At 45.1% G+C, this 27,113-nt stretch overlaps 4 non-coding genes across 4 annotated transcripts; all 4 read right to left on the reverse strand.

Annotated features, from left to right (window-relative positions):
• Nucleotides 1-8,056: 8,056 nt before the first annotated feature.
• Nucleotides 8,057-8,129, reverse strand: TRNAV-AAC (transfer RNA valine (anticodon AAC)). Its single transcript has one exon. It is a non-coding gene; the product is annotated as a tRNA-Val (tRNA).
• A 95-nt stretch (nt 8,130-8,224) lies between these two features.
• TRNAV-UAC (transfer RNA valine (anticodon UAC)) lies at nt 8,225-8,297 on the reverse strand. Its single transcript has one exon. It is a non-coding gene; the product is annotated as a tRNA-Val (tRNA).
• Nucleotides 8,298-23,784: 15,487 nt separating this feature from the next.
• TRNAV-AAC (transfer RNA valine (anticodon AAC)) lies at nt 23,785-23,858 on the reverse strand. The gene has a single exon. It is a non-coding gene; the product is annotated as a tRNA-Val (tRNA).
• An 82-nt stretch (nt 23,859-23,940) lies between these two features.
• Nucleotides 23,941-24,014, reverse strand: TRNAV-CAC (transfer RNA valine (anticodon CAC)). Its single transcript has one exon. It is a non-coding gene; the product is annotated as a tRNA-Val (tRNA).
• Nucleotides 24,015-27,113: the final 3,099 nt, after the last annotated feature.

Below are 27,113 nucleotides of genomic sequence, written 5' to 3' on the forward strand. Positions count from 1 at the left end.
AGCAAAATAGAATTTCATTGATTTTCAGAATATTTACAAGATATTACAACGGAGGTCGCCCTAACAAACTAGTGGGGTAAGTGTCGCCAAGGCTACTTCGGCGATAGCATCAAAAGGAAAAAGAAAAAGAAAGACGGGGTGGTCTACTTGACCTCCGGCTTGGATGTGCTTGGAGCAGGAGTTGGCTTGACACCAAGGTAGGCGAGGATCGGTTTTGAGGGGGGCTTGGCAGCTCTAATTAGAGATTGCCACTTCTTCGTCTCCATCTGACCTATGTCGCCAACTTTAGTCTAGTCGATGTTTTGCTGGCTATCGGCAATTAGAGCGATGGTGCCTTCAACACCAATCTTCAGGCCTTCTTGGCGAAGTTTGAGCCCAAGATCTTCTGGCACATTGAAGCTTTTGGCGAGAGCAGTAAAAGTGTTGGGCTCCTCTTTCTTCGGGAAGAAATAGGGGAAGAGTTTCGACATACCTGCTTCAGTGTCAGCAAGGCCTTCGCGTGCTTCATCCCCATGGATTTCAAGAAGAGAAAGCGCGTCGAGAAGCTCATCGCCTTCAGGACCATCCACTTCGTATTCCTGATGAGTTCTCCCTGAAAAAAAAGCAAAGGATAGCTCGTCAATAAGAACGCTTGAAAAACGTGAAGTAACCTGAAGAAATGCACAAAGATTCGAGCACTTACTAACAAACCGTCGACTCTGCGACTGCAAGCGACTGAGGATCTTTTCTTCTCGAGCAGCTTGCTCAATCACTTTGTCGCTTAAAGCAGTTTCTGCGTCATGAAGTCTCTTCCGAAGATCTTCGACAGCAGCAGCATCTGCCTTAGCCTTCTTAGCATCTGCTTCAGCCTTCTTACGAGCCTTTTCACTTTGCTCCAGTTTTTGAGCAAGTGCATCAGCACGCTTTTTGGCTTCCGCAAGATTCTCTGCCAAAATAGTCAAAACTAGTCAAAATCACGACAAGAAAGGAGCGAGAAGTCATTTGCCAGAAGAAGCAGCAAAATAGTACCTTCAACTTTGTTAGCATGATCACGGTACCCGACGAACTGGGTACCGAAGCGGATGAATTCCTTAATCAAAGGCTACAAAGAAAGATGGGGAAAGAAAGTGTCAATATGGTAAAAAGCTCGACAGCAGCAAGCAACAAAGAACCAAACAACAAAGAGTCGATATCATCGGAAAGTACTTTGCACAAAAAAGGAGGAGGGACTTACATCATCCAGAAGAGGAGTCATGGAGCCACCCAGTTGTAAGGCAGGCTCCGTGATTGATTCAACCCTTGCCCTTTTTGGCGAAGGGGCACGGGGGCTTGCAGGAGGAGTTGGCTCCTCGGTGTTTTGCTGAGTAGGCGAAGATTCATCTTCATCAGCCTGCACTTCGGAAACAACCAAAGTACGCGACGTGCTCGTTCGAGCAGTCGCGACAATAGGTTGCGCTTCTTCCTCGTCACCACTGCAGTAAATTAGCGACAATGTAGGAAGCAAGATAGACAAAAACATCGAGAGCAAAACAACGAGAAGCAATAGAGAGCTTACGAGCTGATGAGGGCATCATCATATGGATTGAAAGCCGCCTTCCTATCTGAAGGACCAGCTTCTTCGGCTTTGGAGGTGCCGGAATCTTCAACTTCATCCCTTTTCCTCTTGTTCCTTGGAGAAACAGCAGAAGGAAGGGAGTGTGTCGAGGCAGTGGCCTCAGACTCAGCTTCTTTTTCAGAGGAAGCCGTGGATTTGTGAGAACCCGCGACTTCACTCTCAGGGCGTGAGGTACCTTGGTTGTCATCATCGACAATGGTACGATCTTAAACTTATCCACCCTCAGGAAGAGGAGGAAGAGAAGCAAGAACAGGGTGGTTCTGAAACAAAGAAAGAGTGTCGATAAAAAAGGAAGTTATGCCAAAAGCTAGCAAAATAGTAGTCGACAAATAATAAAACTCGACAAGACAGTATAGCTACCAAAAGGAAAAATTACCTCGGGAAGGGGGTTGGCGCCACTATATGGCATAATGTGGCAAGAAGATGGAATAGTATCCTTCTTGCTGAGCGATGAGATTCTTCGGATATGCTTCTCAAAATCCTTCAAAGGAAGGTCTTTTGAGAGCATATCGACGTCTTCTTCACCAGCATACCTCCAGAGGGGATTTTTGCGAGCCTGGAGAGGCTGCACTCTAATCCTAAGGAAATACGCGGTGATCTCAATACCCGACAGTTCCTTGCCGCGGGTATTTTGTAGCTCGTGGATGCGAGTCATTAGCGCTTCTGTCGCCAACTTCTCAGCCTCGGTAGCTTCAGCATCCCAGGAACGGCGGCGAAGGATTTTGGCTCCTCTGTCAAAAGGGGCGATGTTGTCCTCCACTGAATCGGAGCTTTCTTCATGAACGTATAGCCATCTCTTCCGCCAACCTTGGACGGAGTCGGGGAATTTGACGTCGAAGTATTCGACATCAGAACGAACACAGATAACAATGCTGCCAATGTTGTAGGCGGCGTTGTGGGAGCCATTACGGCGGAGGCAGAAGATACGCTTCCACAGAGCCCAATTAGGTTGGACTCCGAGGAAGCACTCACACAGTGTGACAAAAATCGACACGTGGAGGATAGAGTTGGGCGTCAGCTGGTGTAGCTGAAGCCCATAGACAAAAAGAAGACCCCGAAGAAATTCGTGGATGGGGGGAGAAAGACCTCGGATGATATGGTCAACAAAACTGACCCGATACTCGATTGGAGGTGTTGGATAGCTCTCCTCCTTGGGGAAGCGGAGCGCCTTCTCCTTCTTGGTGAACCCCAGCTTCTTCAGCAGGTTCATGTCATGGTTCGAGATCTTGGATCTCTCCCACTCTAGATCTTCGGCGGCCATCTTGGACTCCGGAGTGCTATGCCTGGTCAGACGCGCGCGAGGTGGCATCAATGAGCGCGAAGGAGAAAAGTGTGAGCGTGGTTGAGCGCTTGAAGCAATAGGAGCAATTGAGGATTTAGCAGAGGAGAGGCAGAGGTGCGGCGCAAGCGAAAGTGCTCAAGGAGGAAGACGATGACTTTATATAGAGGTGCGGTGAATCGACGCGCCGTTGGATGAAGAGATTGCGGGGAAGATGGTGTACACGTGGACAAGGGGTAAAAAGTAATTTCATTCAGACGAGAAAGAACAGGAGCTACAGTACGTGCGCCAGAAAAAGCGGAGGACGTGTGTCCCCCACTTGCGCGACGTGTCAGCTTGATGGGCAATTTGGGCCCGCAAGGCAGCGAGAGAGTAGTTCTCGCGTTTTCACGATATAGCGGTCGTGGCTATCGTCAGCAGTGATGTCACTTTGACAAGAGAAAAATTCGTCTAAGCAGCTTCTTAAGAATGGCGACAGCTGAAGATTGTGGATTCTTTTGAGAGCCTTTGATCAAATACAAGTTTTTGATCAAATGCTCGGGGGCTACTTTGGAAAAAATGAAAAATTCGAAGAATGACAAAATAGAAATGGCGAGAGCCTATGATCAAATACAAGTATTTGCTCATAGCCTCGGGGGCTACTCCCATCGGGAACGCTGTTCGCGCACCCGAAAGATTTGAAAACTTCGAGAGAGAAGAAAAATATAGCAACATAAGGCGTGGAGCCTACACCCAAATACAAGTCCTGGCTGTAGCCTCGGGGGCTACTCCCATCGGGAATGCTGTTCGCGTGCCCGATGAAATTATAAAAAAAAGAGAAAGAGAAAATAGAAGGAAGAAGGAAAAGTGAGCATATTTCGAGTTATATAAATAACTCTACATATACTCCCATCAGGAAAGCAATATAAGTCATCCGTTGACTCGATAAAATGGGCTATTCCAACAACCGAAAAAGCACTCGACAATATATTCTCAGAACGCCAAAGTTGCGAACAATTTCTGAATGCCGCAAAACTTTGCGAAGGTAAGACCCCAGATCCATTCTGTGTGGCGTGGCGCCGTCTCTGACGTCGGTTTGCTACTTTTTTCCGTATCAACAGATACAAAGAAAAATCCTAACGGACGTGTTAGGTACCCGATAAATATGACTGGGACTCGACAGAATGGTAAGACCTTAAGCGGCACCTGTCGAAGTTTACACCAGTATCCCGAGATCATGTCCAGGGACGTGATCTTGAAGTAGGTTTTTGCGGATTGCCACTAGAGCAGTTAACTAGTACCTGATCTGTCAGATGAACTAGCCCCAACTACCATTATCCCTGTACAATATATAAATTCGTATGCAAAGATATGTGGTAAAGTTCAGAGTTATCGAATAAATATAAAGGTGGACTGCGATTCAAGTAAAATCTCGGGGGCTACTGACATAGGCATCCCCAATGGGCCTGCCGGAGATGGTACCCGGGGTTTACTGAAGGCCCACGACCCGAAGGATAAGAAGAATCGGAAGCCCAAGTTGCTAGTTAAGGAAAGCTAGAGTTGTATTTGGAGAGAACACTTGTAATATTGCCGGATGAGTTGGAAACCCTCCTGGACTCTGTAACTTGTGTATCACGAATCCCTCGGCTCCACCTCCTATATAAGGGGGAGCCGAGGGACAAAGAAAGCATCGATTTATTGTCTCACAAACCCTAGTTTTCATATCGTCGAGTACTTTTCGGCTGAAACCTTCGAGATCTACTTGCCCTTTATTTCTAGCTAAAACCCTAGTCTACAACCCGTAGGCATTGACAAGTTAATCCCTTGTCACCGCCTGTCATACCGAAGATCCGGCAAGACGAACGACCCTAGGGCGACGTACGCCGACGGTCGTGGCGTACACCGACGGCCAAATGTCGGGGCCGTCGGCGTATGGCCCGGCACAGCCAGCCAGCCGTCTGACCCTCGGCGTATCGTTGCCGTCGGCGTAGCGAAGTCTACGCCGAGGGCAGCCCTCGGCATATATTTGGCCCTAGGCGTAGACAGGACTACGCCGACGGCCACCCTCGGCGTAGACTATTTTTCTAATTTGTCTAATTTTGTAAAAATCATAACTAATTCATATGATGTCAGAAAAATGCGTATAAGGTATCAAAATGTTCAGAAAAACATCCTCTATTCGTTTATGTCAAAATCATGCATATTTGAACCATGTACAGTACCATATTAACATAGTAACAATTTAAACACTTTCTTATATGTCCTCGGGTTCCCGTTTTGGCCAGATGACAATTTAAACGAAGTCAAAAAATCCCGCGGAGCCGCATGGCGTCATTTTATGTGTCCTACTAACCACTCCAAAAGACGGAATTAGGATACGGCAGTTATTTTGGAAAACCCATCACAAACAGGGCTATCAAGTCCGGAGTTCTATGGCTTTTAGGGGAAATGAGTAGAAAACGGCCCGTGACACCGCATAGTTTGTCGGAACGATGCCATATCTGGCACGTGCATGCTCCCTGGGATGGGAAGCAAGGCCCTGGAAGCGGATTTCCAATCCGACCCATGGGCGATGGTTTTTTCATTTTCGGGGTACAAAAACGGTTTTTTTTGTGAAGCAACTACATGGGACGTATTTTTGTATTGCGCGAGACCTCCGCGTAGTAGTAGGACACCGCCTCCGCACCACATATCATATGCCATATGTGCGCGCTAGCTATCTGGGAATCCCTACGGCTTCCTGCGGTGTCCCGCTGAATCCGTTGGAAACTGACCGGATTTGAACTAGGGTTACACTTTCCGTCGCTCAATAAATTCCGCGAATTTTTTTATGTCTACGACACATCAATTTATGTGCTATTTTTTTCCATTTAGCATGATGGTGAACGGGTGCACCAGCGCGCCCGGTACGGCCATACCGCATCTTCGTGGGGCCATTTTGGCCGGATGGCAATTTAAACTAAGTTAGAAAATCCCTTGGAGCCACATGGCGTCATTTCATGTGTCCTAGTAACCACTCCAAAAATTAGAATTAGGATACATCAATTATTTTGGAAAACCCATCACAAACAGAGCTATCACGTCCGGAATTCTATGACTTTTAGGGCAAATAAGTAGGAAACAGCCTGTGACACCGCATAGTTTGTTGGATCGATGCCATATTTGGCACGTGTGTGGTACCTAGGATGGAAAGCAAGGCCCCGGGAGCGGATTTCCAATCTGACCCATGTGAGATAGTTTTTTCATTTTCGGGGTACCAAAACGGTTTTTTTTGAAGCAGCTACATGGGGCGCATTTTAGTATTGCGCGAGACCTCCGCGTAGTGGTAGGACACCTCCTTCGCACCACATATCACATGCCATATGTGCGCGCTAGCTATCTGGGAATCCATGCGGCTTCCTGCGGTGTCCCGCCGAATCCGCTGGAAACTGACCGGATTTGAACTAAGGGTACACTTTTCGTCGCTCAATAAATTCCGCGAAATTTTTTTTATGTCTATGATACATCATTTTATGTGCTAAATGTTTTCCGTTTAGCGTGATGGTGAACAGGTGCACCAGCGCGCCTGGTACAGCCATACCGCATCTCCGTGGGGGCCGTTTTGGCCAAATAACAATTTAAACGAAGTCAGAAAATCCGTTGGAGCCGCATGGCATCATTTTATGTGTCATGGTAACCACTCCAAAAGTCGGAATTAGAATACGGCAATTATTTTCGAAATCCCTTCACAAACAGGGCTATCACCTCCGAAGTTCTATGGATTTTAGGTCAAATGAGTAGGAAACGGCCTGTGACACCGCATAGTTTGTCGGAACGATGCCATATTTGGCACGTGTGTGGTCCCTGGGAAGTAAGACATGGCCCCGGGAGCGGATTTCCAATCCGACCCATGGGTGATGGTTTTTTCATTTTCAGGGTGCCAAAACGAGTTTTTTTGTGAAGCAGCTACATGGGGCGTCTTTTAGTATTGCGCGAGACCTCCGCGTAGTGGTAGGACACCGCCTCCGCACCACATATCACATGCCATATGTGCGCGCTAGCTATCTGGAAATCACTGCGGCTTCCTGCGGTGTCCCGCTGAATCCGCTGGATACTGACCGGATTTGAAATAGGGGTACACTTTCCGTCGCTCAGTAAATTCCGCGAAAAATGTTTTTAGGTCTATAGCACATCACTTTATGTGCTAATTTTTTTCCGTTTAGCGTGTTGGCGAACAGTACAACAACGCGCTCGGTACGGCCATTTCTATCTCCCGAGGGGGCCGTTTTGGCCAAATGGCAAACTGGACGTCATATTTGGATTCCTCTAATTTTTAGGTTCAAATGATGATATGAATGTTATATTTAGATTCCTCTCATTTTTCTGATCGATTTAGACATATTATTTGTGGAATTTCGATTTTTCAATTTAAAGATATTAATTATTCCATATTAAATAGAAAAAACCAAAAATAAAATCATTTTATTGTTATTTGAATTCAATATTATTAATCATTGTTACTTATATATTCATTATTGTTTACTTAAGTAATTGTTTGGAATTCAAAAATAATGAGTTGTGACATCACGGTCCAAGGGTTAATAGGGTTGATGGGCTATTATTATCAGCAAGGTGTCAATTCTTTAAGGGAAGCTCATCCGAATGGAACCAAGAAGTTAATCGTGCTGAAGTTGAAGTATTGTGAGGATGGGTGACCGACTAGGAAATTTAACCACGATTGTAATTTGAACTAAGATTAAGTGTACTTAGAGTTAAAAGTGTATGGGTGAAAGATAAACAAGAAAAGAAAAGAAAAAATGGTGTAAAAAAATTAAAATTTTAAATTTTTTATAAATCTATGCCGACGGCAAAGCCCTCGGCATTTTATTGTAGCACGCTACGCCGAGGGCCGATCTACGCCGACGATAATATTGTCTATGCCGAGGAACCTAAACGCCGACGCCATACGCCGAGGGCTGCCGTCGGCGTAGCCTACAACGAGGGCCAGACATGGCTACGCCGAGGGCAGCTAGCCGTCGGACGTATGCGTCCATTCCTGTAGTGTGTACAAAAGCATGAAATGGGTAGCTCGTTACAGGCTGCACACGTGAGCATCTCAAGTTCTCAACACTTGTCCGGAGGTTTTCCATTGACCCGAAAGACCGTGGCGAGAGCCCTCCATGGTATTTTTGAGAATAACAAAAAGAAAAATACTAAAAATGTATTGGTTTCGCCCGGACTTGAACCGGGGATCTTCAGCGTGTTAAACTGACGTGCTAACCCCTACACCACGAAACCTGTTTATTCGTAATCAGTAAAAAAACAAATTTAGCAAAATTAAAGAAAGAAATAACGAACAATAAAAAAATACGAAAATACCAGGGAAAAAATATTGGCATCGTCCGGACTTGAACCGGAGATCTTCAGAGTGTAAAACTGACGTGCTAACCCCTACACCACGACACCTGTATATTTTATTAGCATCGTAATAGTAATAATATTATCATGACCAAACAGTTTAGTCGGCTAATTATGACGTTAGCCTGGACCTTTCTTCCCTATCTTGCCGCGAGGCACGCACACGCGACGGCGAGAGCAAGACTAGTCTAGAGAACGCGCTGCTAGCGCGGTGGTAGCGAAAGGCAGTGGCCTAGCTACCCGTCCTGGGTTCGATCCCTGCTGGGACGAATTTTGGGATGTCTCACCAGGAACACTGTTCCACTGAGCACTGTTCCTTTAATAAATCTTCGGCGCCTCCCACACGTGTTCGTGCCACAACTGTCAGAACTCAAAACACGTGTGCTCTGTGTGTGTAGTTGTAGGTCTAGCTTGTGTGCTAGGGGTGTGCGTGCGTGTGGTGTGTGTGTGGTGTGAGTTTAGCACATGAGTTCAGATACTACAACTGTACCACCGATCGAGAGGCATCAAAAAAAAAAAAAAAAAAAAGAAAGAGCAAGACTAGTCTATTCGTAGGCTAATTTCCGAGCTACCACGACCTGGTTATGTCGAAAGACTTGGTTCTTTTTCGATAAAGGAAATATATTAATATCGAGAGATACCAATTACACCCAGTCTCTGCAACAACGCACCACCTTAATGGCACTACGGATGCACACAACAACAACAAAATGGAAAAAAAAACTAAGAAACAAAAGCCGCTACAGTGTCTCGGGCCTAACAACAGCAATACATCCACCACCATGACAACACCTGAATTGCAGACTCTCCAAAAAATGACGCCTCCAAGAAGGGAACAGTGCTCCAACACCGTCGTCGCCCGATCAAAGATCTTAGGTTTTCACCCTGAAGATAGTCCCCACTCTCAAAACAATGCCTCCACCAAGGTCACTGCCAGGCACAACCAGTTAAGGTCAGACCTTGGGTTTTCACCCTGAAAGGTAGGACTTTGCGCTTCACATGTGTTGTCGCCCCCACTTTCATACCGCTGATGTGAAGCCCAGACACCAAGCAAGCCCCTCAACAGCGCGGAGACTTGAACCTCCCTTAGCTAGTCCTCCCCTCCGGCCTTCATGAAATTCTCTTCTTCCGACTTTCATCATGGATCCATAGTCACTTGATGTCAACACGGAAAAAGAGCTTCATGCCGCTCCCTCCAGAACCAAACGGTCGGAATAAAAGTATGGGTGCGCGCGACCGAATACCACCCGATCCAGCGAACTCCATACATAAGATGCACTGTTCCATTCGCCGGCGGAGCCTTCCGAAACTCATCACTCTGGCTCGAAGAAGAAGATCAACCTCTAGAAGGTCTTCGTCTTGGCGCGTGAGGAACCCTAGGACCACCGCCATTACACAGGCCGAGCCCCCACGCAAACGGCCATCCTCGCCGCCTGTCACACCGAAGATCCGGCAAGACGAACGACCCTGGGGTGCAGGAACCAGCAGGCTACACAGCCGCGATCAGCCCTGGTCTTACCGCCACCGGCTGCACTGAGGCCACCGCCGGCAGCAACCACCGAGGACCGCCGCCGCCGTAGCGCCTTCTCCGCAACCCTCCGCCGATCGATCCACCGCCCTACTCCCCTCCGCGCCGCCATAGGAAGACGGGCCTAGGTGGGGGACCTAGACCCGCAGCGAAGCCACCGCCATCAGCGAGTAGCGCCGCCGCCGCCAGGCTGGGGACGCCGCCCCAACCTTTGCCAACGCCGAGATCCGCCGATGCCGCCCCAGCCGCACCGAAGAGCCGCCGCCGCTTCTCCACCCCAGCACCTTCGGCGCCAGGGGCCGCCGCCACCACGGCAGATGCCGGCGGTAGCGGTGGGAGGGAGCCTGCTCGAGGGGAGGGGGTGTGGTGGTTGGGCTTGGCCCCCCGGCGGCGCCCTGGGGAGCGCCACGGGAGGGAGGTTAGGGTTCCGTGATAAAAAAAAATACTTGGTTCTACTCGGGATGATTACTGAGTCCCTTATATTTTTTTAAGAAACACAATACATACGCATATACTCACAAATATGTACATGTACTCACCCCTATAAACGTACGCACACACACTCTACCTCTATGAATGTCGTCTTCCACTGAAAAATATTCCGTCTTAATGAGACACCAAAGTATCAAATCTAGGATTTAAACTCTGTGGGCTGGGGTCCCACTACCCTCATAACCACCCCTTCTCCTTTTTCGGAAATTTAGAGATCTTTATTTAAACAAACACATTAACTAAACAATCGGCTAAAATGCCACTGAACAGGAAGCTAGGAGTTCCGTTCATTCAACTGTCGGTCGCACTCAAAGTGTTTGCTCGCTTTGCACAAAGGTGCACCCGGTAGTTAGCTGACCGTATTACATGCTAAATATCAAAATGATTAAAAGAAAATGCTAGCTTTCCAATCTCTAGTAGTAAAGGAGCCACAGTAGAACGAGAATTGTGGCGAGTGTTCTAGAGGTTCACCACCTCCAGGCAACTTGTTTCCATTATCACATGTGTGAGCCCTCGGATTTTGGCGAAGAGGACGCCATCAGTTACTGCCATGCACTCTGCAATGAGAGGATCAGTAATCCCAGGTAGAGGCTTGAACCATGCTCTAACAAGACAATTCGCCGATCTGGCAACACCACCTGCACCACCATTACCATCAGCAAAATTAATGGCTCCATCTGTATTAATCTTCACGTGATTTAGATCAGGAGGATGCCATCCATAACCTAGCAACATAATATGCTGCCGGGGAATATAAAGAAGGAAGAGACTCTGCCTTGTAGCTTTCACTGAAAACACGGGATCAATGTGTACCTCATCATGTTTCCATTTATTCCATGAGTGCCATATGGACCACATCGAAGTGATGATCTTGGCACGTTCATGGTCAGTGAAACGCTGGTCACAAAAGATGTCCTTTGCCCAAGTATTAGGATGCAACGGAGGAAGGCTAATATCAAGCCATGTGAGAGCTTCATCCCAAAAACTTCTAGCATGGGAACACTTGATCAGAGCATGCATCGGGTCCATAGCTAGACAAAAAATTGCATCTACTCATCTCCTTTATATGTCGCCGCTTCAAAGTGCATTCATCTGACATGATTCCACGAATCACCTGCCACCGGAAGACACGAATTTTTGGCACAACTTTTAGTTTCCATAGAGCGAACCACATATGTTGTTCGTTTGATGAAGTTTCTGCAACCTCCCCTTCATCTAGAGCTGCACGCTCTTTTTGATTCAGTAGAGCATGCTACGCCGATAAACAGAGTAGACTCCCAATCTTTCATGATTCCAAGCATAAAAATCATCGCCACCACCATTCTGCAAGGGGATATTCAGTATAGCTTCTACATCAGGCTGTGCAAACACATTGCGGATCAGATCCCTCCGCCACATCTAGGTTCCAGGATCGATCAGCTCACTCACTTTCTCAAGTTCCGTTCTAGCAGGTTTGAATATAGGTGTCATAGAGGTAGTTTCCGGGATCCATTTATCACTCCAGATAGAAATATAAGACCCCCCCCCCCCCCCCCCACTCGCGTAATTAACCCAGCCTGTAAGGCCTCATGGCCTGCGACAATAGCCCTCCATGTCGCGGATGCTGATTTTGGTATAGTAGCTTGCAAAAAATCACAGTCTGAAAAATACGCCCTTTCAATACCCTAGCATAAAGGGAATCTGAATTAGTCATAAACCTCCATCCGTGCTTCCCTAGAAGTGCTAGATTGAACAAGTGCCGATCGCGGAAACCCATTCCGCCTTTAATCTTTGGAGATGCCAAGCAGTTCCAGGAGACCCAGTGCATCGACCTCCTGTCTAATGAGATGCTCCACCAATATTTCGACATCGCTGACATCAGGCTTTTGCAAACCTTTTTTGTCAATAGGAACACAAACATACTATATGTGGGAATGGACGGAATAACTGATTTCAATAATACTTCCCGTGCAACACATGCCACATGCCAGATTATTTTCTAACCAACCCATCTTGGTTCTTGATATCTCACCAATATGATCAAAGGTGCCGCTCGTAACTCTCCCTATAGCAGTCAGAAGACCCAAGTAGCATTCACTAAAAGCCTCAACAGAAATACCGAGTAAATTTTTGATGCACTGGCTGAGGTCTGACGGGGAATTTGGATTGAAGAAAATTGCACTTTTATCCCTATTGACACGCTGTCCAGAATAGTCACCATATATCCTTACGATTTCATTTAGTCTAGCCGCCCTATGAATATTTCCACTGATAGAAATGAGACTATCATCAGCGAACAAAAGATGGTTAACCCAGGGGCTTTATAGCTGACTCTAATACCTATGCCACATAGTTACCGCCAAAAAAATCAATAAAGAGGTGAAACCTTCCGCGCACAAAAAAGACATATGGGGAAATTGGATCTCCCTAACGGAGACCTCTAGACGGAGTAAAAAAAAGGAAGAAACTCCCCCATTAACTCTCACTGCAAACCTCACCGAACAAACACATTTCATGATTAGTCTGACAAAGTTAATGCTAAAGCCGTTTTACCAAGATTGCTTCCAAACAATGCCACTCAACACGGTTGTAGGCTTTCATCATGTCCAATTTAACAACGCAAGAAAAATTCTTTCCCTTTTTTCTCCTCTTCATGGAATGCACACTCTTGTATGCAACCAAAACATTGTCTGTTATAAACCGCACAGGGACAAATGCACTCTCTTCTTCACTGATAATCTCATCTAAGCAGCCTCTTATACGATTTGTAATAGCCTTTGCAACAATTTTATACAGAACATGGCATAAAGAGATAGGCCGATATTGCGAGATCATTTGCGGATTACGTACATTTGAAATCAAGGTAATAGATGTGTCACTCGGACCAACCGGCAACTCACCACCATTCAAAAAGTCTAGAATAGTCGGAACGACTGAATGTTGCAGCAAATTCCAATGCCCTTGAAAAAAAACCCAGCCGTGAATCCATCAACTCCAGGAGCCTTTGAGGGCGCCATCTGGAACCACTCGCACCTCATCAGAATCAAAGGGTTTATCAAGCAAACCATTCATCACCGGTTTTACATGTTCTGGAACAAAAGTAAGAAGCTCGTCCTTATCATTAAAATCTTGAGAAGTATATAGATCTTGATAAAACGCATGCACCTCTGATTTATCTTCCATCTCATTGCCACAAGTTGACCCCCTTCTCTTCTCTACATTGCACAATGCTGTGCACAGTTGGATACATGTTACAATTCATATAGTACGTATAGATAAAAGAAACTACTTCTAACATCTCTCTTAATCACAACTTGATCAAGTTGAGTTTATGCTTAAAATGTTCAAATCTATGAAATAAGTTGTTTTGTGAATTTATCGGCAATTTGATTCTTTAAAGGGACAAATCAAATCTCCAACTGTTTATTGAGAATTGTTTCTCTAACAAAGTAAAAAAAAAAATATCTAAATGTACTTGTGTTGTGCATGGAACACCAGATTTACTAATAGATAAGTTGCTCCAAGGTTGTCACACCACAAACATGGTGACTTTACTGACTCCAAGCTCCTCATGTAATAATTGTATCCATACTACCTCTGATGTAGCATTTGCTACGAACTTATACTCTGCTTCTATGCTTGATCTCGAGATTGTGACTTGTTTAGCACTCCATGAGATAAAATTTGGACTAAAGAAAACACCATAAACCCTCTAGTTGATTGGCGATCTCTGCACAATTGCACCAACAAGAGTGGAGTTTGATCTCATAAATGTCAGTCCAATGCTTCACATATCTCATCACAAGTTTTGTTCCTATCCAATACTAACATATTTTGTTAATTGCATAGGCAATATCATGTCTTGTGAGAGTAAGATGATGCAAGGCACCTACCATACTTATGTATTCAGTGTTATCTTCTAGAACCAACATATCTCTTTCACACGTTGTGATCTTTATTGGGGGAAGATAGAGGTGTAGGTTAACCGTTGCAGTTTTCCATGCCAACTCAAGCAAGTACATATTGAGAATATTTTGCTTGACTAAGGACTAGTCCATCATTGACTTTATGATTTCAATTCCCATAAAGTAGTGAAGATCACCAAGATCTTTAAGAGCACACTCCTTCCTCAAATCCTTCCATAGTGCATTTGCTCTAGCTCTTGTTGAGCTAGCAACTATAATGGCATCCACACAAATGAGCATGAGGATGTTAACATTGGACTTGTGATAGATAAGCAAGGATGTATCTGACTTGGGGGCAACAAAACCAAGATGTATAAACTGAGAGCTTAAGCGAGCATACAATTCACAAAGTGATTATTTCAGTCCACAAAAGCGCATTGTCAAGTTGTAAACATAATTTGGTATTATTTTATCTTATGTTTAAATCATGGGGTTTGTTTCAAGTAGACCTCGTCTTTCAGAAAACCATGTAAAAACACGCTTTTACATCTAGCCGCAGCAGACTCCATCCCCTGGAAAAAACAATTGCCAAGACAAGACGAATTGTGGCAATTTTAACAACATGATTGAATGTGTCCTCATAGTCTACCCATACCTTTTTTGAAACCTCTGGCAACTAATCTAACCTTGTATCTGCCAACGGACCCATCATAGCATTTTGCTCGATTCTATGAATCCATCAACAATCGTTAACATTTGTACCCTGCATGTGTGGTACCAGTTCCAAGTTTTATTTTTCATGAGAGGGTCATACTATTCATTCATAGCTCCTATCCATCTTGTAGCTACTAGGGTTTTTTGGAAGCCAACAGGCTCATCTTGTGAGGCTGAGAGATGCCAACATATTGATCCATCACAGAATTTCTTACGCTACTTAATGCATTTGATGGCTCTTGTAATGTAGGACACGACGAGGATGCCACATGCTGGCTTGCACGATGTCGATGCCGTTGTCTTGTCGACAAGTAAACCATGAAAGGTACCTCACGGCATGGAAATAGAGAGAGAGAGGGGTGGGCAAAAGGCAGGGAGCTACCTTGATGGTGAGACATGAGTTACCTAGCTTCAGACCTTACAACGGCTGCGAGACTCCACCTGCTATAATTCACTATAATGGCAACAAGTGCGCAATTATAATGAGAGGATTGGTTTTGCCTCAAGGGCTCTCGGGATCCGGCTTACAAAGGCGCTATGCTCTAGGGTTTGGGTTTACAAGGAGTTGTTTAGGTTGGACTCTACTAGCACTATACTAACTAGGTACAACTTTTCGTAGACATAAGGATCCGGCTAACCTATATCGGTACGGATCCGTCCAACTACGTCGGTGCGAATCCGTCTAGAGCTTCTGATCCTGGACTCTCCATCTTGGTCAATCAGCTGGGCCGCCCGGTCAAGAAATAGTCCCAATCACCATCTGTGAGCCACCCACGCTTGCCAGTATTGGACTATGTTGTTGGTATACCCATGAAGCATATCCACAATAGCTGAGATGCACAGGATCCCCGCCCTGTTGCTTGTAGTTGTTGCTATCGCACGGTCCTCGAAAACCTCTCACAGCGATGCAGCACATCATGAGGCCTCCAGGGTTGGCGATTCTACGACCTGAGAAGTATCATCGAAAGAAACTGGAGCAAAGAATCCAGGTGAGCGGGGCGGGCACTGCAAGGACAACGACCGTGAGCCGCACGGATCAGCTCCGGCAACAGGGATGGCCGGCGAGTGATCTTGTGGTCCCATCGGTGTGGCAGGCGTGCCAAGTAACCGATTCGAGGTGGATCATGCCAAAGATCCCGGAAGTTACCACGTCGGAAAATCCATCCCGTGCTACGAACTTCTATCATATTCTTCTTCTGTAATTTCATGTGAGTGGTTCGGGCTGATTTCAACATCATTTTGTCTCAAATTTTCACATCTATGCTCCATGTGACGCACTGGTTCCTGTAAGACATCAGAGACATGTATGGGAGCAGGGCCAGTATAGCATGAGTATTAGCCATGTGAGAGTCTTAAATAAATTCATTGCCATGTTCAGAGTTTCAAAGAGATGGATCAAGCAAAAGTATTTTTCTGTCTAAGCAAGGCACCAACATCTGGGCGCAGGTTTTGGAAGGGAAAAATCGCCTTATCAAAAACAATGTTACGAGAAATATACACCCATTCAGTAGAAACTTTAAGAAACTTAACACCCCTATGATGAAGACTGCAGCCCCAAAAGATACATTGCTTGGAGCGAAAAAAGTGAGTTTGCGTTTGTTAGAGGGAGAAAGATCATGAGCGAAAAAGTGAGTTTGGGTTTGTTGAAGTGTATAAGTAGATTGCCTAGCCCTTTCCATCAGTTCGGACTTTTGGTTCAAGTGGCTAATGCATGAAGCTTAACATGGTATCAGATCCCCAGGTCTCGAGTTCAAATCCTGGCTTTCACAATTTATTCTAAAAATTATCTCTTCTCCCCCCTCTTCTTGCAGCCTCCTGCCGCGCCTGAGAGGGGGTGTTCAAGTGTATAAGTAGATTGCCTAGCCATTTCCATCAGTTTGAACTTTTGGTTCAAGTGGCTAGTGCATGAAGCTTAACAAGGATCACCTAATCTCTAGATACTATGAGGGAAATGAATTGGCAAGAGGCGCATCCAAAAACTCGAAGTGAGGTCTAGTCATGCCGAGTACCTAGGAGGCGATGTACAGGAGTGTCGTGACTAATGGCTTTGCTTGGAAGCATGTTGACCACATATGTGGCAGTGAGAAAAGCATTATCCCATAATTTTATAGGCATATGAGCATTGGCTAGTAGGACAAGGCCTAATTCAACAATAGGCCTATAAAACATATCAAGTCCTAAGGCTAGGCCACTTGCTCGGCCATTATGGTTCATCTTATCCTTAAAAAAATATGGTTTAAAAACACAAAGCACACGCTATAATCTACAAAATATATTAAAAAAATGTAGTCCATGAAACGGGCCTGCTCACCACAGACATTACACAAAACCAAATCCTTCTATTTGACCTGTAGCTAGCTAAATTTGGCATGGAAATCATTTGTCTGAGACTGCCGGCCGGCCGTCCGGTTACAATTGTTTGAGGTGATGCATCGCCGTCCACGGCCAGAATCCTCGGTTCAGAAGCTCCCTTTCCGTTCTGTTGGAGATCGAGTTTCCGGCCAAGTGCTCCGGTTGGTGATCTCATCCCGGTTTAAGGATGTTGAAGGCTTGAAGCCAGCCAGCGTGTGTCATCACAGCACAGGAAGCTCCTGCGCACAAACGGCAAAGTGCAGTTTGGTTGGTGTTATAGCTGTGAAGCAAAGCCAACGACTGATAGGGGAGACATGTAAACTGTGAGCTAATGTTGCTCTTATCCATTTTTAAAATTTCTTGGTTTCTGTTTTGTTCTGTATGGTCTTGGATACATGTAGTCATGCATGGATCAGGCTGGAAACATTGGTGCCGACATATTAAACAACTGCAGCTAGATACCAGCAAGTTGCACGCTTGGACACTGACTACACACCAGATGTAAAAAAAAGTGTTTATTTTGATAAAGGTACGGAGAGACAATAAAGATGATTGAGGTCGCTTGATGCCTGATATGATGATGAATAAACTCGACGACATGTCCGCTTTCATTTTCTTTTTAGCTTGAGAATATTGGTCCTTCATTCAATGGCTCGTGTTAAAGGTTGTATAGAAAATAGCAACACTCTGACCCTAACAAATACCTACTCCTGGAACCCGTATATATATGGTCCGGTCTTTCATTTTTCAATTCAGCCTTTGAGTATCTTCAATATGAGATTATCCTATCAAATCTGGTGGAGAGTTCATGGGTCCTGTGTATCTTGATGTACTGAATAAAATACACCAATATATTACTTCAGCACATCATCAGTATCTTAAGATGCAATTCCGATGTTTTTTTTTTTCGAAATGGGGAGCAAAACCCCGGCCTCTGCATCGAAATGATGCACACAGCCATTTATTTTATTATTCATAGGTTCAAAGGTTTAGTTTTACAACTCATGGATCACATAAGATGTACATCAACCAGCGTAATAAAAAGAATGTCTACTCATGCATCATGTAATCTTTTAAAAAGCCGCCAACCACCCTGGTTGTAGATAGCCCGAGCAACCATCTCCAGACGGATGCATCCAGAATCCATAGGCGCCCGCTGCGCCTCCGGAAGAAGATAAGACCACTCTCGGGTCCAGTGGGTAGCCATACGGATAACCTGTAAAAAGTGAGCAGTTCCAATCTTGTTAAAGACCATATCATTTCTACAGTTCCAAAGGGCCCAAACTAAAGCACACACACCTAGACGAATTCGAGCTTTAGTGTGCTTCTCAACTCCATTTAGCCAGTTTCCGAACATATTCGTAACATTAGCAGGTGGAGGAATATCAAAGGTAAAATGTACTACTATCCAAACTAGGCTAGCGAAGGGACAAGCGAAAAATAAATGGTTAATAGACTCCTCCGAGTCACAAAAGGCACACTTTTTACAACCATTCCAATTACGCTTTGCAAGGTTATCTTTTGTGAGTATTACTTTATGATGTAGAAACCACATAAAGATCTTTATCTTTAATGGTACTTTTAATTTCCAGATATATTCCGATGTTCATGTGAGCTTTTTTAACTGACTTCATGTGATATACTCCCTCCGTTCCATGAAAAATGTTAAAGGTTTATATAAATTTCGATGCATGTAGACACTATATAGTATGCAGATACATTTAAATTTTAATAAATTTGAGACAAGTTTCATGAGACGGAGGAAGTATTTAAAATCACAAGGAAAAAAAGAGAGCAGAAGTCAAGATTTCAATGTCATCGTAACCATCAGGTAAAAAAAGTATATAAAGTGCCACATGGAAGCGAGGAGATATTATCATTTCAATGGTAAGCTCAACGTGAGATCCAGCATCACTGCCTTGGTCATCCAAGCTAACCTGTCATACCTCAACATATTTTGGACTTCTTAATTCAAAATTTGTCAGATACGAAACAAGCTACACTATCTTGTACATAAGTAGTAGATCACGTTTGTACTTCACTATCGGGAAAATTTGGACACAACCACTTGTGTACTACACATACACGACAACTTGTGTACTACACATCATTCATGCCCAATAAGCCTCGAATACTGAAATCTTTCTTGCCCATCTCTTATATTTCATCCAGTTTGATCACATGCACGAGAATTGTCATAAAAATCTTCAAGATCTCTTTTTCAGAAAACCGGCCTGGTTATACGTGAGAGATAGAGAGGCGACTAGGGCCTTTTTTTGCCTCCCGTCGGTGCAGCCCAGATCTGTCTCGGCTCATGTGGTCTTAGGGCCATAGAGGCGCGGTGGATCCTGGTGCTTAACGGAGGGAGGGTTCCGCTTTTTATTATTTTCTAAGTTTGTGTTAGGGTTAGTGTAGATGGAATAAAGTTATCCTCGTCTAGCCTTCGTTCCAGTGGTGCGTCTAGCTTCACCGGAGGATGTGTGCAGGTTTGTCTCTGGCGAATCTCGCTTGATATTCAAGTGCTTGTAGTTTTCACTAGGTGATTCAAAGAGTTTTTGTAACTTTTATTACTACTATTTTAAAGATTATGAATAGATTGGTGTTTTTTAGCAAAATAAAGATCTCCTTTTCAGCATATAAAGTGGTAAACTGGACTGGAAGGTGCTTAGAAAGTACATGACAGCTGTCATGAAAACCTTTTTTTTTTTTTGAACAAAGAAGGGTCCCGAAGGACCCCGATAGCTGCATCTCATATTAAAATAGGTGGGTACATATTACATCCAGGCCCCTGAAGGAAAAAGAAAATTACAGCAACAGCCAGGACAATTTCACAAAGGACCTCTAAAGTACCAGCGAAAACGCAATCGGCTCCTCGGTCCTCTCCACCCGCGACGAGCGTCCTTCGTCGGCGACCTAGACACCATCGGGGACGCACCACTTGACGGCGGAAGGACGAAGACTCCGACGGGAAACTCTGGGAAGGGCCTCCGAAGTGGAGGTTGAGCTGAGCGCCATCTAGGCATCTCGAAGGGTCGCCATTCCGGCCGAAGAACGCAGAAGCAACCATGGCTTCTGCGTGATACGCGCGTTGATGCAGCAGGATCCAGATCCACCACCTTGTAGAAGCAAAGAAGACCTCGCTGCTTCGCCTCCTCCCCTCGCCACCACGGCCAGCCGGAAGAAATTCCACAGCACAGTACCTGCCAACCACAAGGAAGCTGCGCTTATTGAAGAAGCCGCTGCCATCAGCCATCTCGTTCGTCTTCCTCCTCGGAAGCTCGCCCGAAATCACCGGCAGACACCATCCCGCGCTGCGCCATAGCGCAGACTAGTGGCGTAGCCACATTGGAAGCTGTGTGGTCAATTGACCACACAGGTTTTTGCTAAATCTTTTGTATCTTGATATAAATTATGTAAAAAATATTAAAAATACATGTGTTTGACATCACATATTTAAAATGACAACACTGACTTCAAGTTCTGGCTCCGCCACTGGCGCAGAGATAGTCAGGCTCCAGAAGGCAATCTTATTGACGGAGATGCCATGCTCCAGCGCCCTCACTTGCCACAGCCCCGGCATCCAGAGCAGAGCAAACAAGAACATCAGAAGCAGGGCGTGCCAGATCTGATTGCAAAAACCCAGCAACCTACTCCCAGTCGCCAAAGAGGACAAACGACTACAAAAACTGAACCTAAAAGCTAATCTACAGATGCCGGCACCTCGCCGCAGCCATCTCCACACAGCAGCGCTGCCGGGGACGGCCTTGGTTTGGCCCGGAACGGAGGAGGCGACTCTCAAAACGAGAGGTTACTGTAGATGGGCGAGAGCTGAAAGGGGGTGTTATCGATCACTAAAACCTTATTGAGTTAGCAAAACAGTTACTAGAATGCTTAGACACTTCAGGTCGTTCTTACATTTGTAGGTTGCACCCTCCATCCTATAATATAAGACGCCTTGATTTGTGTTGGTCAATAATATTATATTATGATTCAAATTCATGCTAAAGGGAGACTAACTTCTGACGAGTGGAGCTAGGCCCGCTGTCGGAGGCTTGGGCCGAAGCGTTGCCGCCGCCTATATATACCTCTTGTAAACCACCAGTTGGGGTTTATCGGATTATAAGATACCCCACGGCGTTTGTAAACACTTCTCGATATAGTGAAATTTCGCTGCTGGCGCCCGTGGTTTTTCCCCTCCGTGTTGGAGGGATTTTCTGCGTTAAAATCTTGTGTCGAGTTTTCCTTTTCGATCTTCCTTAGAGCATCTCCACCGGCGCGTCCCAAATAGTCACCGGCAGGGTCGCCGGCACTGCTGTATGGGGAGCGCCAGCAGTGCATCCTCTATTAGGTGAGGTTGTTCCCACACCGGCGCCTCCCAAACGGCGTCCCCAAAACTTTTATTTTATTTTTACAATATTTTGAAACAACATATATATTAATCACATTTTATTCATACTATATTAAATAATTCATACAATCACACAAATAGTACTTAAATTATTCATGCAATCAAACAAATAGTACTTAAATTATTCATACAATCAATCAAATAGTACTTAAATTATTCATACAATCAATCAATCAAACAAATGGAAATTAAATTATTCATACAACCAAACAACCAAACAAATAGAAATAAAATCATGCATTGTTGGCGGCAACTCTCCTCGCCCACAAATGCGAGCAAGCTCGGCCTTAAATTGTGCATGGACATCTGCATCTCAAATTTCATTGTGCATATGAAAAAAAGCGGTAAATTCTTGGGGTACATACTCTACCCCAGCAAGTGGCCCTTGATAATCAAATGGTTGATAATCCTACACAGGTTTGTCGCACTCGCTCTCAATGATCATGTTGTGCATGATCACACAGACGTTCATCACCTTCCACATCTGAGACTCAGACCAAGTGAGAGTAGGGCACGACAATGGCAAAACGCTGCCGAAGCACCCCAAAAGTACGCTCAACATCCTTGCGTGCTGTTTCCTGGCATGTTGCAAAATAAGCTTCCATCTCGTTTGCTGGAGAGGGAATTGTCTTCACAAATGTAGCATACGTCGGGTAGATACCATCAGCTAGATAGTACCCCTTGTTGTATGTGTGGCCGTTTATCTCAAAGTTCACGGCAGGAGCTTGTCCCTCAGCTAGCCTGGCAAACACCGGAGAACGCTGCAACACGTTGATATCATTGTTTGTTCCTGCCATGCCAAAAAAATGCATGCCAAATCCAAAGTTCATGGTCTGCCGCCGCCTCAAGAACGACACTGCACTCACCATTATGCCCCTTATAGATCCACTGCCAAGCAAAAGGGAAATTCTTCCAGCCCCAAGCCCCAATGCATACAGTCAAATGCTTCCGAGCATCCTATTCCTAGGAAACCCTCTTTGTAGGATCCGAGCTGTATCATCTGCTCTTGGTACTCTCAAATAGTCTTTAGCAAACACGGCTATGGAGGCTCGGCAAAATTTGTAGAGAGTCTCTGTACATGTCGACTTTATCATCCGTAGGTAGTCATTGGATGTATCTGGAGGAGCTCCGTATGCAAGACATCGCATTGCAGCGTTGCATTTCTGAATTGAGGTGAAGCCCCACAAACCTATGCAATCTTGCTTGGCCATGAAGTAGTTGTCGTACTCCCTGACTCCGTATGCGAATGAGTCGTGTCGTCGTTGAAGTAGTCGGCGTCAAGCAGCATTGTGCCGGCTTGACGATGCCGGTTGATGTTCCTCCTCTTGCCTGACTTTGAGCCGCCGCGTCGAGGCACGACGAAGAAAGGCTGGCGAACACGCAGCATGCTTGTCAGAATCAGCTGCTGCTGTTGCCGCCAGACAGCCTCAGCGTTCTGCTCCTACGTGAACAGCTGCACCATCATCTCGTCGTCGTTGTTCATCGCGGCAATCGGAAGAACACTTTGCAGGCGGGGCGGTTGTGATGCGGTCGCAATGAGCTCTGTTCCGGCCGAAACAGCGGCCGCCGGTCGAGGAGGTGGAGGTCGTGTCGATGGACGGCGGTTCCTTGACAGGCAGCAGTGTCTATTGCAAGCAGGGGCGCGACGACGACGGTGGTGATTTAGAGGGGTGGGAGTCGACTCGGGCGTGGGTAGGAGGTGGGGAAATCGGTGCGTCTGGCTGCCAGGCGGAGCCCACGCTCGTTTTCTGTCGTGTCGCGAGGCGTCGGCGCGCCCGATTCTATTAGACTCGAAAACTAGCAATCGCTGTTTGAGGCGCACCGATGCGAGCCCAAAAACCACGCCGGCCCCCTATCGGGGCCGCTATGGGGGTGCTAGAGGAGATGCTCTTATTTGCTTGTCGCGTTTATAACAAATAATTTGCAGCTTTGACTCTCATGTGTACTTATTTTTTAAAAGAAATGCAAGGATGCCATTTATATGTTTTCAATCCATATAATTTGGTATAATATTAGTGGTTAAAGTTGTGCATCAAAAGACATGCAAAATAAAGCACGCAGAGTGAGCAACTGTTAACATACCGGCAGTTAGGAAAAGAGAAATAAGGAAAAACGAACAGTAAATAAAATACGGAAAAAACGTAGAACAAAAATATTTGGCATCGTCCGGACTTGAACCGGAGATCTTCAGCGTGTTAAACTGACGTGCTAACCAACTACACCACGACACCTGTTTTTATGTAATAGTACCGTAATGTTTTTATTCGTAAGCTTTTAGTTTGTCAAAAAGAAAAACGAACAGTAAAAAAATATTGGCATCGTCCGGATTTGAACCGGAGATCTTCAGAGAGTGAAACTGACGTGCTAACCAACTACACCACGACACCTTTATATTTATCAATGGCACCGTAATAATTTTATAAGTAAATAATTTAGTCGCCTGATTATGACGTCACTTATTCCCTATCTAATCATGCCATGGAAAACAACAATCCGCAAATCTTCCTTACTTAATGATATTTTTCCTTACTTAATGGTGGACGTAAAACAAGACTTTTCTAGTCAATTCGTAGGGCAATTTCGAGCTAGCACGAGCTTGATTCTGTCTATCAGTAGGTCTATAGAAATGTCAGGTACAGAGGTTAGGCCATTAGCTCGATCATGATGGTTCATCTTATCCTTAAAAACTCATGGATTGTACAGTCTGCAAACACAAAACCAAATCATGGCCTATAAAATTTGAACAAGGAATATCTTTAATACGGAGTATGACAGTATCCCATCAACTCTCATTCCCTCTACAAAAAGCTCATGGCATGTGAATGATATTTTTCCTTACTTAATGGTGTGCGTAAAACAAGACTAGTCAATTCGTAGGGTAACTTCCGAGCTAGCACGAGCTGATTTTGTCTATCAGTAGGCCTATAAAAATTGTCAAGTACAAAGGTTAGGCCACTAGCTTAATCATGATAGTTCATCTTATCCTTAATAAAATATGGATTATTCCGTCTACAAAAACAAAACAAAATCATGGCCTACAAAATTTGAACAAGGAATATCTTTAATATGAGAATATCCCATCAAATCTCATGGAGAGTTGATGAGCCCTCTCTATATGCATATGCTGAATAAAATCTATGAATATGCTACTTCAGCATATAATCAGTATCTCATGATGCAACTCCGTTATTTTCACATGTAATTTACAATTGTACAAAAAAAAATCGCGAGATTTCAATGTTATCGTAACCCTCAGGTAAAATAAAATGGCAGGTGCCACTGCCGCATGGACATGAGGGGATAACTCAGGAGAGATCCAGCATCAATACTTTGGCCACTTTGTACAGAATTAATTAGTGATGAATTAGCAAGCATCACTCCTCAGCATGTTTTGGAAATCAAAATTGAAAAATGGTCAGATGCAAACAAGCAGATGTACTTGGTTGCAGGTCGTTAGTACTTACATTGGTAAAATTTGGACACTACCAGTTGTGTTGTACACATCACCGATGCACAAGCCTCAGATACTGAAATCTCTCTTGTTCTTCTCTTTGATTTCATCTGGTTTGATCACATGAATGAGAATTTTCATAACAATCTTCGAAATCTCTTCTTAAGCATATGAAGTGGTAAACTCGACTAGAAAGTGCAGATATTGTTAGAAAGTACATCAGAGTTGTCAGAACAACCTTATTGATTTAGCGGACCAGTGCACTAGAATGCTTAGACACACCAGCCATCATAATTCTTACATATGTAGGCAGTAGGCCTGGTCCATATACAGACATGCTGTTCATGCATTACCATGTGACCTCAAGGAACACCAGGTATAAATTGAAGAAAGTAGAAACAACTCAATGCTCACCATTCCACTTGAGAAAAGATCACCAAACCAAAAGCAACTATTTTGGACCATACATAAATAAAGTGAATTATGCTTCTAATGGCTTACCCCAAGGAAGGACTGGAAACTCCCATTTCTGCTTAGGAACTGAGATAACATACACAACACCGAGAAATTGGTACGCCACCGGTAGGTGGCTGCAGCACGGGCAACCCGGCACTACTAGGAAAAAGCTTATAGGCCCCAAGCTACCGCCGGCGCACCTATTATTGGTGCGCCGGTGCTGCTCAAATATACCGTTTGCGCACCAAAAAATTGGAACGTCGGGGGTAAGGGTCACGCAGGTACTGGCCAAGGCAAAAATCTGGTGCCCACTTACCGCCGGCGCACCACTATAGTGAGAATGCCGGTGGTATATTGTAACCGCCAGCGCGCCACTGCAACACAACCCCCCGATCGTCTTTTTAGTTTTGAAAAAAATAAAAGGAAATGATAGAAATTTAAAATTTAAAATCCTTTGAGATGTCCATATGTTATGTCATCTAGTTTGAAGAAAAATTAACAAACATGAATTTCGACATTTTTTGTAAAATGGCGTCATGCTTCAGTAAATGGCTCTTGCATACAACCTCCGATGAAAAAGTTTTTATATGAAAATGTATCTATAGAAAAAGTTACATCGATTTCAACCGCATACGGCCGTTTACGATATTTTAGATTCGTAAAATTCAAAATAAAAGTTGGATTTTTAGATTTTGCTGTGATTTTGTTTTTAAAAAGGGGGCACTTACCGCCGGTGCACATCCATATTGGTGCGCAGGCAGTAACCTTAGCTTTATTTTGAAAACCAGCCGGCGCACCCCTTCTCCTCCTCTTCCACTTCTCCCCTCCTGCTCTTCTCCTTCTCTGGTGACCACCTCCTCTTCCTCCGCCCGGCAAGCTAATCCGGCCCCACGGCCACGGCAACGACCATGGGCACACGGCGACGAGCACGACCATGGCCACAACCTAGATCTAGATCTCTACGGTGTTTTTTGAATTCTGAAAATATTACCACCAACGCATCATAGTGGTGCGCCGGTGATATATGATGTTGTTACCGCAGGCGGACCAGCTTACCTGGCAGGCGGTGGTGCGCCGGAGGTAACATTTTTTGGTGCGCCGGCAATAGCGTTTTTCCTAGAAGTGTGGGGACTGTGGGCCATTCTTAGTGGTGGCGTACAACTCTCTCGATACACCATCAGTAAGAATCTACTAGTGGCACAACAGAATTGTGGTATAACACAGGTAAATAGTGATAGTGTACCACTTATTTGGTGCGCCACTAGTACCATTCTACCTATAGGATTTTCCCTATTAGTGAACACCTTCAAGGAATGCGACAATGACGATGCTGCTTCCCGGACTGGTCCTAAGGTTTCCCCCAGTACGCGGAGGGGTGAGGGGAAGGTGTACACCCGACGCCCTTCAGGAAGGAATGACGGCGCCCGCTGGCATCACCGCGTCGGTGCCAGCCAAGCCCGACCCCAAAAAACCACGCCATGCACACTCCGTCGTGCTCCACCAAACTCGCCGCCAACCAACGCGCGCCACCACGATCTTGCAACGCCATCTCACCGCTGGCAACGATGCTAGACCGGCG

Source organism: Lolium perenne, chromosome 4, assembly GCF_019359855.2.
Source record: "Lolium perenne isolate Kyuss_39 chromosome 4, Kyuss_2.0, whole genome shotgun sequence".
Lineage (NCBI taxonomy): Eukaryota > Viridiplantae > Streptophyta > Magnoliopsida > Poales > Poaceae > Lolium > Lolium perenne.